Source organism: Rousettus aegyptiacus, unplaced genomic scaffold (assembly GCF_014176215.1).
Source record: "Rousettus aegyptiacus isolate mRouAeg1 unplaced genomic scaffold, mRouAeg1.p scaffold_m13_p_14, whole genome shotgun sequence".
In the NCBI taxonomy this organism is placed as follows: Eukaryota; Metazoa; Chordata; class Mammalia; order Chiroptera; family Pteropodidae; genus Rousettus; species Rousettus aegyptiacus.
Window position 1 is genome coordinate 33,113,450 of NW_023416289.1, and position 13,359 is coordinate 33,126,808.

The following is a 13,359-nucleotide window of genomic DNA, read 5'->3' on the forward strand; positions in this document are numbered from 1 at the left end:
TAAAATGGAATTTATTGGCCCATGTAACTGAGTCAATAGGGATGGATCCAGGTATTCAGTCTAGGTTTCCCGGAAATATGCTTCATTTTAAGGAATGATTTCTCTGCAACACCAGACATACATCTTTATAGCTAAGCAACACAGTGGGTAGAAAGGGTCTCAGCCCCAATAGCTTTAGCCAAGGTCAGGGATTGCCTTGGTTTAAGTTCTACGCCCACCCTTTGGTTAGGGGAGGGAGGGCACCTGGGTTAACGATCCTGCTAAGGATACACCCCGGTAGTGTTGGGAAAGAGGCTGTTTATCAAAGGAAAATCAGAATGCAGGGCTGTAGGGCCAGTACAGGTGGCAGACATCTCCTGTGAGGGACTAGAGCTTCCAGCAAGTTCTCTAAAGGGTACAAGACAGACCACATCTCATCATTACTCTTTTGTCCTCTCTGAATCAGGCCCACCCTCTGGTCATTTAATAGCAATTAGGCCCTGCCAGGAGGGCCTGGCGTCCTTCCTCATCAAATGAAGTTTCTTAGGGTCCTCATGTGCTCCACTGATCTGCTGATGGTCTGCAACTGCAGAATTCAGATGTCAGCTTTTTAAAATATATTTTTAAAAATCTGTAATGGTCAAAGAACTCATTATTTGTTAGGGTGAAAAACTGGAAACAACCTAATATCCATCATCAGGGGACGGGTTGTACAACTCATGTTATAGCCTTGGACTGGAATTCTCTGTGACTGTTAAAAAGAAGGTAGATCTATGTGAGCTGATATAAAAAGATGTCAGAAAGCATATATAAGGATGTTTATTACAGTAACCTAAAAGGACATCTGTAGGGGACTGGTTAAATTAGCTCTGCTATGTCTGTATTCTGGAACACCACATAGTAGTTAAGAATAGTGTTTTAACATGGAAAAAATCTCCAAGAAATGCAAAGTGGAAAAACTTGCAAACCACATGTAGTACTTTTATTTCTGTAGATATATACGCAGGATTTGGTCCTTTTTTTAAAAAAAAAAATAATAATAATAATAAAAGGTCAAGTTTTTAAAAATAATGTTTAAAAAATAGGGAAACTACTTTTTAAAAAGCAAAAGTAATTTGTAATTCTTCCACTTAAAAGTTTATAAAATTTCCATGTTCCACTCTATAGTAACATCCGCCCTGCACCCCCCCCCAAAAAAAATCTGGTCTGACCCCCTAGATAGCTGCTATTAACACATAATAACTTTCCTTTTTCAAAAGTTTATATCGACACATCTATATATACCTATGTCAGCAAGCACACATGTTTAACAGAATCATGCTTTAAATATTGCTTTGCAACTTGTTTTCCCCACTTAATTATATCTTATGATCATCTTTTCTTGTCAGTATATATCAATTTTCCTCTTTTTTTTTAACTATTGAAATGTACTTTAGAATATAGATGTATCATAGATCATTATGATCTGTTGTTAAGTAACCAAGGCAAGGAGCAGAACGGTATACATAAGCGATTTCATTTTTCAAAAATTACATATATGTAGTTCCCATGAAGAACTATTTGAGATAGAGGGCTGAGAGGAGGAGGAATTTTCACATCATATATATCATTATAATGTTTGAAAAAGTATTTGTAAAGATCGTCTATTACTTTTCAAAAACAAAAACTAGTAAAGGAATTTCTAAAACACTGAACAATATACAGCTTTATTTTTAAGCCGGAATTTTAAAACACCACTTAGATATAATGCATGCCATGTTTTAACATACAAGAGCCCCTCCAGTTTACACAGCCTACCTGGCTTTTCTGCAGACCCTGGAATGAAACTTTTCCGCCCCTGGGCACATATTTGACATTGTAAACGTGTCAAGGAAAAAGGGGATTCCGGCCTAAACTGCTTTTAAATTTAGTATCTTCATGAGCAAGTTCACAGTGACCTAATCTGTGACTCTAATTCTCTGAGAGGCAAAGAGGAAGCACTGGTTCTCACCACTCCACCACACTCTTAGCTTCAACGTGCCCCTCTCTGAAATGGGGCTTCCAATAGTCCCTACCTCACACCATACAGCCCAATACATTCTAAGAGCTCAAGAACCACTAGATCAGGAATTTTCTCGACCCTGTATAATTAGAATTAAATGCATAAATAAAGTGCCTGCTCATGCTACAACTGTACCTGGTGAACCCCAATTTCAAGTGTTTGGGACTCCCCCATTCTCATACGGAAGCTGATTCTCTGAAGTGACTCAGAAATTTGCCCTTATCAAGTCATACTTGAAAATACTTGGTGCACTTGCTTAGAGGTGTTTTTAACCCACTGGCTCAGCATATGTAAGAGTTAATATGCATTTTTTTGGCTAGGGGTCTTTAAAGAATGTGGAGTCAGTGGAGACCGATATACATAAAATCACTTTTTCTCTTAAAAATCACACTATAAAGGAATATTTAATATCATGAGAAAATACTTGTAAAATTATTATGTGAAAAAATATTATAAAATAGCATACCAAGTATGATTGCTTTTCTGATAAAAATATAAATATGTGCACGTTTGCATTCAAATTATTAAATAAAGTCTCCCGAAGGTTAACATTGGTTGTTAAGGCAGAGGAGATACTTGCAGAGGATTTTTAGTTCGTTCCTTGGACATTTTGGTATTTTCCAAGTATTATATGATGATTATCGCTTTTGTTCTCCAACAAAAATTGAGAAATCAGTGTTAATAAAAAAGTCATTGCTGGACATGAGATGTGCACTGAGAAAAGAGTTATTCTGCTAAATATTTTTAAACTTCAACTGAGCAGTTAAGACAGTTTGGACCTTGCCAGATACTAGTGTCTTGGGGTAAAGCTGGCCTCTGGACAGTGATTAGGCTGGCCTCCACCTCTGTTGCATGTCTGCCACTACCCTCTTTGGCTCCATCTGGTCACATACCTGTAGAGTGCAGTTCAGCAGGACTGGCAGCAGTGTGACCTGGCCAAGGCGGGCCTCAGCTGGCAGGACAGGTTTATCTGCCCTGGTCCCTCCACTCACAAGCCCACTCTTGTGGGTGAGAGGGGAGCAAAGAGATGTGGGCCAGGCGAGGCTCCCAGGAACACCCGAGAGAGACAGTCATTCCATGGCTGCTCTTACTGCAGCCCTACGTGACCACATGTGTCTGTGGCTCAGTAAAGTCTCTAACCCTCCATGGCTCTCCAGAGCCCTCAGCACAAAGTCCAACTCCTTAACTAGGCCCAGAAGGGCCCTCGTGCCCTTTCTCCTTGCCATCTCCCCAGTCTTATCTCTGTCTCTTGCCCCACTGAGCTAATCTTTCTTTTACAATCTGAGGTCAGAGAATGGAAAGAATAAAATATAATGTTTTATACCAAACAAACAGGAACACACCTCTGATTACAGCCACTGATGCTTATTCTCCTTCCATGAGGGCAAATTGGCTCATCCACTAAAATGTAAAACTTACATTCCTTTGACTCAACTGATTCCACCTCTGAGAATCTATCCTGAATATACACTCACAAGTGTACGCAAAGACCTATGTACAAGGATAACTTAAATTCAATAACTGAGAAACAATCTAAATCATGTCAGAAGGGAACTATTATTTCATTCATTTTTTTCACACCATGGAGTACTATGCAGCTAAATTTAAAGGGCAACACATTTATATTTGCTGATACGAAACCATCTCCAAGATAGATTGTTCACTGAGAAAAACACAAAGCGTAAAACTGAATGTATGCTAAATGCAATCCTAGATTGGATCCTGGAAGAGAAAAAAATAAGACATTAGTGGAAAAACTAGAGTAATCCAAATAAAGTTTGGAGTTTAGTTAATGGTATTGTACCAATGTTAACTTCTTGGTTTTGAAGAACATACCACAGATATGTAATAAAGTAACATTAGGGGAAACTGGGAGAAGGGTATACAAAAATGCTCTGTATTGTCTTTGCAACTTTTCTGTTAATCTAAAATAAAAAATACATTTAAAAAAACTGTACGTTTCTATATTTGTAGAACTCTAAAAAAGAGAAAAAATAAAAAATACATTTAAAAAAACTGTACGTTTCTATATTTGTAGAACTCTAAAAAAGAGAAAAAAGTTTGTGTATGCAGAAGGTACATCCTTGCTTATAAATTATTCTACTTTCATGATTAATTTTTCTTAATTCAGGAATGATTACTCTGTTTGACAAGTGATTAATATTTTAAAACTTATTTACACCTACACTTGCATCATGATTTTTTCAGAGTACCCAATGTCATTATTTGAAATTTGTTATCTGATGGCATTATTTCAGAGTGTCTTCATTTTGGATTGCAGTTAGAAATTACACAGGGCTGAGAAATGGAGTGGAAGTAAGGAAATAGGGTAGTTCACTAGAAACCTACTTGCAAAATGTTCAGGTTACCAAATGGCCCACTCATTTATCAAAAATGCTTTTCACCCTGTTAACCAAAATTGTTTAACAGGTTGTAGGAGAGTGGAATTTTTTACTGTGGTCCCCCCAGAACCACTGAGTTGAAAGTGTCCTGGTTCAGACAGCAGGGAAAAGGCTTCCCAGAAGGGTGAGAAACTGGAAGTAGTACTTGTCTTCAGGAAATCTGGCCACTTTGCTGGCTCCCCAATGTGGCCTTGCAGATCTGGAGTTGTGGGTGAGAACCAGGAGATCAGTGTGGCTTAACCTCTCTTAAATGGAAATGCTTACATTGTTACGTAAGGTCTTCCAGAATGGTGTCGTGAGTCCTGGGTATTCAAGGGCTGTAGTATTATAAGAACCAAACTTTCCAGATCCAATTGAAAACCTACCTTAAACAGATAATGTCATTGATACCCAGGCCCCAGGGGTGGCCCAGGAAGCTTTGTTGAAACAGGTTGCATCTGCCCCGTCCTAGGTAATAAAATTGTGAGTATCGTCAACTCGTTCATGCATTCTAATATTTATTGCTTGCCTATCATGTGGATCAGACATGGTTCTAGGTTCTGGGGATCCAGCAGGTAACAAATCAAGACCTCACTCTCTACCTTTATAAAGCTTACCTTCTGGAGGAGATAGAGAAAACCAATAAGAGAAATAGAACTGTCAGAGGATAGTAAGTGCTAAAGGAGAAAAATAAAATGTAAAAATAATTTTTAAATCTAGTGGAGAAGGGAAGCAGGGAGTTTCAGCGCCACGCCGTCATCCTGACTGGATGTGTGAGCTTCCGATAGCCGCTTGCACCCCTTCTGGGTTGTTTCTCCTTGTCCTAGTTGGAAGCTGTTCTGTCCCATCGCCATTGGGAGTGGTGGTGAGAGCTCTGATTGACCTCTCCTAGGACAGGGGTCTGCCTTGGAGCACGGATGGAGTCAGCTCCACCCAGTGGCCCAGCAAGGAGCAGGGAGGAGTTGGTTACTCAGAATAGGCTGGTGGGTTTTGTGTTTTTTGTTTTGGGGTTTTTTTTGGGGGTGGGGGGCGAGCAGACATCTTTATTTTTTTTTAAATTTCACATTTAAAAACAACAATTTCTAGCCAAATAATATAAAGCATTTTCAATCAATTATTTGAAAGTAATTGATTGAAAATGACACTGAAACTATATGGATTTAAACAAATATTCAATTAGCAAATTAGTTGGATCACTATCACCTATTCAGTACTTTGTAAAATGTTTGAGCATTTTATAAATAAAAGATTAAAAACACAAGAATAAGTGCCATCAAATATTTTTAAACTTAAGGGCACACTCCACTCTGTTCATCAAATTAAATCAATCATAGTATCACACAGGTGAACAGACCCTAGAGGTAAAAAGGACCACTAATCCCCTCTCTCCACCAACCTTCTTGCTGATGACAAATGACATAGAAAGCACTGAAAATTTAATGTTGACCACTGTCATCACTGTCATTTTTGTTAATATCAGAGGCCCCCAATCACTCACATGTCCCAGTTATCAATTTATCGACTCTTAATTCCAATATTTATCAGTGAGCATAATGTTAGGCCTTGTCAGTAGAGGGCGCTGGGAGGACATTGCAGGAGTTAAGGGCTTTTCTCCAGATTCCAGTGCTTTGTTCTTGTTCCTCCTGGGCCGTGAGCAGCAGGTGGCTATTATTCTTCTCCACGTTGTAGCCTGCCACCACCAGCACCCTTCTGAGCCCAGCTAGGGACACTAAACCCAAGTAAGAAATCTACTGAAAACATGAAATAGAATCATGATTTCTCACTGAATTGACTGTCTTTTCAGATATCCTGAAAATGGAAATAGAAAGATGCAAAATAGAGAAAATGGTCTTTTTGAAGAGTCATTTCTTGTCCTGCTGGGGAAAATGATCAAAAGAAGAGCCTTGGTATTAAAGTTTGTCTCATAAAAATTCATTCATAAAATTGAGGAAAAAGTCTGAAAACTGAAGGAATTTTTCAACTTTCAAGATCTATACCCAGAGTCAAGGCAAGTGATATTTGTTGCCTAGAAATGACTCTGGTCTGAGTATCTCAGTTAGCTTTTGTTAACAACCTCAAAACACAATGGCTTAAAATACTGATTATTTTTTAGTTCCTGATTCCAGTAGGACTATTTGGGCTCACCTGAGCCAGGCCGTTCTTCTGTTGGTCTCACCTGTGCTCACTCATGTAGTTGCAGTCAGCTAATGAGGTGGCTGGAAGCCGATTGATCTAGGGTGGCCTCCCTCACATATATGGCTGGCTGGCAGTTGGTCTAGGTGGCTGGAACGATGGCTCTGACTGGGCCATGTGTCTATAGCAGATCAGCCCAAGCTTATTCATATGGTGGTGCTTGCAGAATTCCCAAGAGAGGACAGTCCCAAAGTATACAAGCAATTTTCAAGTTCTTGGTTTTGCTACATTCGCTATTGTTTCATTGGTCAAAATGAGTCGGTGACTAGGGCCAGGGTTAGTGTGTGAAGTGTGCAAAAAAGAAGAGAATTATGGAGGTCATTTTAACAATTCACTGCACATGGGATCCAGGGTGATAAAAAGACATCAAACAGTTCCCAGCAGAAGTAGCCAAATACCTCTATTTGAGAGTGTTGCACACTTGTGATCTCCTCAAATGGCCTGCACTTCTCAGGTTGAAGCCCGACGGGAAATAGTTGATGCTTTCAACATCCTGGACTTTGGCCCATTCCTCCAGTAACTGAAGAGCTGTCCTAAGAATAGGAGACTTTCCCCAAATTTCAGAGATCATAGAAGATTAAGGAAACAATCTTTAACTAAATTCATGTTTCAAAACCCAAGTAGCAGACATTAAACACATGAAGAATCCCTTAGGTGTCCTTCAGATGCCTTCTCAGATGCCATGGGCACTGGAATGGAAAGAAATAAAATAGAAAGGTAGAGGGTTAAGAAAATGGTCTTTTAGAAGTTCCAGTTCAGTACTGTGAACACATAATTAAAGGAATGTCCTAGTGTTCAACTTCTTCTTGCTATACAAAAAGAACACCTAAGATCAAATTGCTAAGGATATCCCATCTCATCGTTCCTTTTCAACACCATATTGGAAGTCCTAGTTAATACAATAAGAGAAGAAAAGGAAATTAAGGTATACAGATAGAGAAGGAAGAACTAAAACTCTCTTTGTTCATAGGTGACATAATTGTGTGTGTAGACAATCCAAAAGAATCAACAAAAAGAAAAAACTCCTGAAACTAATAATTATGGCAAAGTTGCAGGATACAAAGCAGATCAAGTTGAAGTCCAAGCATTGTATCCATTGATCATGTCACTCCCTAATAATAAAGTCAACTATGTTTATTATGTTTCCTCTTCTCAAGAGATTTTTGTCCTAATAGCTTTCATTAAGTAGAATGTGTTCAAGGAGGAAAACTTTTTTTTTAATTGATAAAATAAGAAAGGCAGAATATTGGTAACTATAGCAACTGGTTAATAGGCACATTGGAGTTCATTAAACTGTTCTCTGTAAAACCTAAACACCTCTTTCTGTGACCTTACAGGGCTTGTAGGAGAATGCCAGCACTCCTGAGCAGGCCAGGTCCTGCTAACTAGTCCCAGTCTTACCCTCCTCTGCTTCCCCTTGCTTTGCTCTCTCTGCTCCATCAACATCGAACTTCCAGGCCATGCTTCCTCCTGCCCCAGAGCTGTGGAACCTACTTTTCTACTGCCTGGAAAGCTCTCTCCAACCCCTAGTCTGATTATGGAATATTCATACTTCAGATCTTAGTGCAAGTATCATTTCCTCTTGAAAACCCTGGCCAAGTCAGAGACCTGTTTTACTTTCTTAAAGTATGTATCTTGTGTTTTTTATTCATAGCATTTAGTGTAGCTTTAATTTTACTTGTAATTAATAACAATAGCCAACATTTAATGAGTACTTGCTGTGTGCTAAAGATGTTCTAAGAACTTCATGGGCGTCTGCTCATTTGATTCTCTCAAAGCACAGAAAGTGAAAGAAAGTTGCTCAAGGTCACACAGTTGCTAAGTGGTACAGGTAGGACCCAAAACCTGTCAGAGCGGACATCTTAACTATTCTGTCCTGCTACCTCTCTCCAAAGTAAATAACATGCATCTCCCCTGCCAGACTTGGAGCCCCTCAGTAGTAGATATTCACCATTATGGACTGAATAGTGGCCCTATCCCTGCATAATTCTTATGTTGAAGTTCTAACCCTCAGTGTGACTATTTGGAGATAAGGCCTTTATGGAAGACATTAATGTTGAATAAATAAATCATAAGGATAGGACTCTAATCCAGTAAAACTGGTGTTCTCATGTCTTACTCCATTTCAGGATGCTACACTAGAACGCCATAGACGGGGTAGCTTATAAACAACAGGAATTTACTGAACACAGTTCCGCAGGCTAAGAAATCCAAGATCAAGGCTCTAACAGATTTGGACCTGATGAGGGCCCACTTTCTGGTTCATAGATGGCTGTCTTCTCACTGTAATATTACATGGTGTCAGAGGCAAGGGAGTTGTCCGGGGCTTTTTTCATAAGGGCACTAATCCCATTCATGAGGACCTCACCCTTGTGACCTAATCGCCTTCCAGAGATCCCATTTCCTAATACCATCATGTTGGGAGTTAGGATTTCAACATATGGATTTGGGTCAGGGGGGAGGTAAGGACAAACATTCAGTCTATGGTACATTATAAGAAGAGAAAGAGACACCAAGGGTGTGCATGCACAGAACAAAGGCCATGTGAGGAGGCAGTGAGACGGCAAACATTTTCAAGCCAAGGAGAGAAGTCTCAGGAGAAATCAACTCTACTAGCACCTTGATCTTGGACTTCCAGCCTCTAGAATTGTGAGAAATTAATTCCTGTTGTTTAAACCACTCAGTCTGTGGTATTTTGTTATGTCAGCCATAGCAGACAAATACATTCAGTCTCTTGTTTGCTATTATATACTTTGTACCAAAGTATATCTAGCACCTGTCTAGCACATCATAAGTACTCCAAAATTATATACTCAGGCAACACCACTTTTCTGGAAAGTCTTCTCTTATCCTTCTCCCTCTCCCACCTCTGTCTTAAATGCCCCTTCTAGGTTTCAGTTGCTGTATTTTCCACTTGATTCTGGAAGGATATATTTTGACATCTAATTCATTTCTAGAAGGTTAAATCTTTGAATTTAAAGATTTAAAAGGGGCTAATCTCTTCCAGGGTTCAACACAGATGGCACATGCTGACAGAGTTTAATAAATATTTGAGTAAATGCAAGTCTCCTGACCCTTACACATAAGCCCTGGATGGGGACCAAGAAGACCTGAGTTCTCAGTTTTATGAGCCTCAAAAGTAATCATGGCCTTGGGTTTATCCAGAGATCAAAGCTTGGCAGAAGCCCTTTATGCTCTGAAAAATACAGGATTATTTTTATGTGTTATAAACACTTGTGTAGTTGAACTGAGCTCCTGAGCCTGTCATCTGCCTGGCTCCAGCCAGAGGTCTTGCTTTACCTCAAACATAAGAAGTCCACTCCTGTCTCAGGGCCTTTGCTACCACTTCTGGGAACACATTTCCCCCATGGCAAATACCTGGCCTTAATTTTCAGTGAGTCAAGGTAAGTGATAGTGACTTTGAGGAAGCAACTCAGTTTCAGGGCTTTGGGGAAGAGAAGAGATGCCACTGTTCTATTAGTTTATTTCAGCCTCTCAACAGTCCTGACAGGTATTTACTATCATTACTCTTATTTTACAGATGAGAAAATTGAGGCCAAAAGAGGTTAAGTAACTTGCCAAAAGTCTCACAAGTAGTTAAGTATCAGGGCCAGAATATGAATCCAGGTAGTTTGGATCCAGTGTCCAACTTCTTAACCGCAAGGCTCTCTGCTTCTTGAAGTACATTAAAACTCAGTTAGCATGGGATCTGGCAGTGGGTCATTGCTCAAGAAGCTATAGTTATTTTTCTACTCTTCTCAGTCATTTGACTTTCCTAATCTTAAAATCCAACCCCCAGAATGAAACCAACAATCCTTTCTACTCCACCTTACAAGACCTCGGGGTCCCTCACTTCCATCTTCTCATGCCTGCACATGCTGGATTTTAGGGCTCTAGAGTTAGGGTCTCTGGGTTCCCATCCAGGTTCCACCATTCACTAGCTCTGTAAACAAAGGAATGTTCCATCCCTCCTTGGGTCTCTGTTTCTCCACCTGTAAAATGGGGACGATAATAACACCTATGTCCTAGAATTTTTATAGGGCTCCAGTGAGATGACACATAGATGATGTAAAATGCTTTCTACCTTGCCTGGCCCATGAGAAGTATTCAATAAACAGTAGTAATTATGGTTAGGGCTTCTCAATGAGAAGCTCTCAATGGTCCTGATGATGTGAAATATACTCCCAACCACCTTTGGGACCAATTTTGGTACCAGATGAACTCATCGTTTGCAGACAAGGCTGTCTGGGTGAGGGGATCCCTCACCTGATCCAGCCCATGATCTACTAGACAAGTACTTCCTGGAGGCGGTATGGTTCAGGGAATGCTCTCTTGGGTCTCAATTCTAGCTGGATTCCAGCTGAATAAACCTGGGTCTGAATTACAGCTCTGATTTCTCTTCAGGGCCTCATTTTCTTCATCTATCAAATGGGAAAGAAGCAGTGTGAGGAGTGATAGGAATGTGGATTTGAATTCAGAAGGTTATGTATCATTCTAATCCTTGTTCTGCAAAGGACTGGCTATGTGAGCTGAGTGTCTTCGCCTCCATGCACCTCAGTTTTCTGTTCCAATGGATTTTGTCATCATTCCTCTTTGTAGGGTAGCTGAGGATTCCCCGGGACCATGTTTGCCCACACTGTGGACACTAGCTGTTAGGACTGGAGGCAGTGTATATTAATGGTTAGGAGCATAGGCTCTGAAGGCAGACTGCAACAGGCCTAGTTTAAATTCTAGCTCTGACAATTACTTCTGGTGAGATCAATTCCTTTAGCCTCAATTTGCTTCCCTGTGAAGTGAGAATAATAAAAGTAAATATTTGGTAGAATTTGTTATAAGGATTCAATCAAATAATGCATATAAATCACTTAAAACTGGTCTGGTTCAGTGTAAGTGGCCAATAAGTGGCAAAGGTATTATGAGGTTGATTTTTTAAATATCCTTTTCCAGAATGTGAATGCATTTGTCCACCGATTTGAGGAGTTATAAATATGTGCTGAGTGCTGGAGGCTTCAGAATCAGATTCGATCCAAAATAAAAATCAAAACTCCACAAAACCTAATTTGTAGATGATATATATTAGGGCCAGCATGACCACATCAGACTGCATCCCAAATCTACAAGATCAACCCTGCTTAGCCGTAGTGTACCTTGAATCCTGGACTCTCACCAGAACAAGGTTGGAGTACCAGCAATGTCCATATTCATTGTGGGACCTGAGAAAAGTGACTTTGCCTCTGACTTCAGCGGTTAACCCGGCATAGTAATCGATTCCCTCAGAGGATTATTTAGAAAGAATCAATGAGATGATCTACAAAGCATGGTAAAGGGAAAGGATTCAGTAAGCGAAAGCTGCTGTTATTACTGCTACAGCACCTGTCTTTTCCCTACTTTTTGAGGGTTCGCTCCTGCAGACTGGAGCCTTAGGTGCACTCCCTCGGTTTCAGACTCGTCTACTGTCCTAGGCTCCTCATCATCATACCCTCTCTAGGAGGGTCCCCTACCTCACTCTCCCACCCCCAGCTCCTCAGCTACTGGCAGGTAAGGAAGCGCCAGACAACACTTGACGGAGACCCGGAGCTGAGCCCAAACACAGAGACAGAACCCCAACTGCCTGAAACCGTTGGGTTGGGCTCCCACCTCCAGTCCCTCTGATCAATTAAAAGCAAAGAAGCAAGCCTCAGGACCAATCGGAAGTAGAAACGGTTGAGCAATGTCCTCCTTTTTAAAGAGCACTTGCATCTCATTGGATGTATCCACGTGCGAACCCAAGGCTAAGCCACTGAGAAAAGAATGGGGCCATCCAATCAGCGGTGCAATCAGCGGGGCTGGTGGGAGAAGGGAAGCAGCTGACCCTCTCAGACTGGCGGGGTGCGAGCTCGTAGTCTGTTAACACCAAAGCACTACCTAGGCAGAAAACCCGCTGGCCAGGCGCTAAGCCCTAGACAACTAATGGTAGCGCAGCTCAATGGGTCACTTTCTCTAAGGCTTAGTGAGGGACTGGTACCTGAAGAACGCGGTTAATCCTGGCTCAATTGACAGTTGAGGTGTCAATAAGCATTCGAAGCGCGAGTATCTAGGCCATTCACGGGTCAAGGCATTACCCCCTCTTGTGTCTTCCCTGTCCCTGCACTCTTCCAGGTGAGGCAGGGTGCCATTCCGCAGCCAATCAGTGGTGGGGGAGGGCAGAAGGCAGGAAAAGGAGAGTTGCTCACGGGCGCCTGAAGCCTGGCTGGCTCTCGAGGGTCTCCCAGCCCATCTCACACACACACTTCACAGATTGTAAGGGGTTGAGAGAAAGGTGAAAGAATTTGCAATGAGAGCTACTCACAAGCAAGAAAGTGGTGGTTTCTTTGAGGCCCTGCAGAGGTAGCCTCCAAGGCTATTCTGGTTAAGGAGGTTCAGTTCCAGTCTCTTCACAAAAAGGGTGGGAGAGGGCAAACTCTGTAGTCCATTAGCATTACAGTTAGGTTGGATGATGCGGATCTCAGCTTTAGAGGCCCGAAGCCTCTTTTCGCAGACCAATCAGACTCAAAGCCCTGCCGCGCCACAGCGCCAGAGTAGGCACGCGCTCCACAGCCAATCAGGGGCGGGCACAAGGCAGGCGTGAGGTAGTGGAGCTGTGCTAGGTGTCGCCCAGGCTGCAAGGCACGTCCAACAGGCGGGAGCCAGAAAGAGGGTGCGGCCAGCGCTGCAGCCAATCAACATCTGCCTTGGGATCCAGGCGTGAAAAGCGAGCTGTGCACGCGACTGAGTCTCGAGTTCCTG